The sequence below is a fragment of the Vespa velutina genome, chromosome 21 (genome assembly GCF_912470025.1).
Source record: "Vespa velutina chromosome 21, iVesVel2.1, whole genome shotgun sequence".
Lineage (NCBI taxonomy): Eukaryota > Metazoa > Arthropoda > Insecta > Hymenoptera > Vespidae > Vespa > Vespa velutina.
The window spans coordinates 2,896,191-2,898,690 of NC_062208.1; positions in this window are offsets into that span (position 1 = coordinate 2,896,191).

The window sequence follows — 2,500 nt, forward strand, 5'->3', positions numbered from 1 at the left end:
AACCTTGGGGGGAAAGAAAAGAAAGAGAAAGAAAGAGAGAGAGAGATAGAGAGGGTGAAAGAGAAGAATTTCAAAAACAAAATCGAATTTTGCATTATTCTTTATCATATTCAAATTCCAAACATACGTGCGATGTATGTAAATACGAGCATACATATATATCATATGTATGTATATGTATTAGTATTTCATGAAAAAAATGTATACGAATGTGTAACTCTTGTATACGAATGATTAGCGGGGGGTGGAAAAGAATTAGAAAATGATAAAACGTAATAGAAAGGGAAAGAAAGAAAGAGAGAGGGAGGGAGAGAGAGGGAGGGAGAGAGAGAGAGAGAATGAGACATAATGAGGGAATAAACGATAGCTGTGTTAATCGTGTCGAATAAAATATATTTATCGGCGATTCTGGTCTGGATAATCTCACGAACGCCACATCCCGCTTTTGTTTTCTCGATCATTTCAGTGTAAAATTTAACGATAAAATTAAACAATAACGATAATGATAATGATAATAATAGTAGTAATAATAATAATAATAATAATAATAATAATAATAATAATAATAATAATAATAATAATAATAGTAATAGTAATAATAATAATAATAATAATAATAATAATAATAATAATAATAATAATAATAATAATATTGATGATGATTATGATGATGATTACTAGGATGATGATGATGATGATGATGATAATGATGATGATAATGTTGATGATGAGATAATAATAAATAATGTTATATTTGTCGATTAATCAGGCAAAGAGAAGCGTTACACTTTTATCTCGAGATTCTCGCGGCAGGTCCACGGCACGGAAAAAGAAAAACAAATTAAGATAAAGATAAAGGATAAGGAAAAAAAAAGAAAGTAAGATAAAAGAGAGAGAGAGAGAGGGAGGTGTTGGAAAGGGAATTACGTTATCTGGAAATCATTTATAATACTTTTATGTCAAAGTGAAGAAGTAAAACAGACGAAAGAAAAAGAGAGAGAGAGAAAATAAAAAGGACGACGGAGACAAAAATCTTTAATCTTGGATCATTCGAGATCTACGAATGTCCAAGTGTTCTAATCGGTACAAAGAAAATCACTTCTTGCCTTGAAGCTCTCTATAATAATAATAATAATAATAATAATGATAATAATAATAATAATAATAATAATAATAATAATTAAAAAAAATAAATAAATAATTAAAAAGAAGTAATGAAAAAAAAAAAAGGAAGAACAAGAAGAGAGGAAAAAAAATATGCGCGATTGCGTTTTCAAAGAATGGGATGATGAATAAATTTAAAATTAAACAAAAAAAAAAGGAAATAAATAAATAATAATAAAATAATAATAATAATAATAATTTACAAGTGAAACATAAAAAAAATAAAGGAAGAAGAAAGGAAAGGAAAAAGGAATTCATTCAGAGTACAAATCTATTCGTGGTATCCGCCGAGGAAAAGAATCTAATAAGCAAAGGATTAGAAAAAAAAATACAAGTAGAGGGAGAGAGAGAGAGAGAGAGAGAGAGAGAGAGAGAAGAAAACGGGGCAAGAAAATGATAAACAAATATAACGAGATATGGGGAAACTGAAAGATCACAGCAAAAAAAAAGAAAAAAGAAAAAGAAAAGAATTTTGGAAGAAAAAATGGCGAGGAAAAAAGAAAATGACAAACAATAAAAATATCGTAACAACTCAATCTATATTCGTTTCTATGCACGCGAGATGATTACTTAATAGATATATTTCGGTTTCTTTTTTGTTTTTTTTTTTGTTTTTTTTTTTTTTTTTGTCAAAATGATTTAAAAAAAACCATTCAGAAGTGAACTTGTAACGAAATAATATACATAATAGATCATTTAATATACTGTATACCGTATAATCTTCGTAAATGAACGTTCTTTATTTTATTATTTTCTTTTTAATTAATTAATTAAGTAATAAAATAATTAATTAATTAAATAATCGCAAGACGATATTCTAACGAAGTGAACACGCGTATATGACACATACGACACACACAAAGTACACGAAGATCGACATACTTTATTATACTATTATACACGTAATAAATAATAAGAAAATAATGGAAAGACACTAAAGAAAGAGATAGATAAATAGATAGAGAAAGAGAGAGAGAGAGAGAGAGAGAGAGAGATAAAGGAGTACTGGATTAAGGAACGTCGTCTTTAAAATTATTGAATAATAATTACTTCGGGGTGACGGAGTAAACGTGTTTGTTTATTTGTATGGCATGAAGGATAAAGGAAAAAAAAATGGAGAAAGAAAAAGGAAGAAAAGAAGATGATAATTCCTTCCCCATCTTTGCAGATCATAGTTTTTTACGACAGTATTTAATATAGTTATATATATACAAGCTAAAAATATATATATCTATATATATATGGAAAGAAATATATATATATATATAGTTATATATATATATATACATATATATATATACATACATGTACATACATATATATTTTTACACCGACG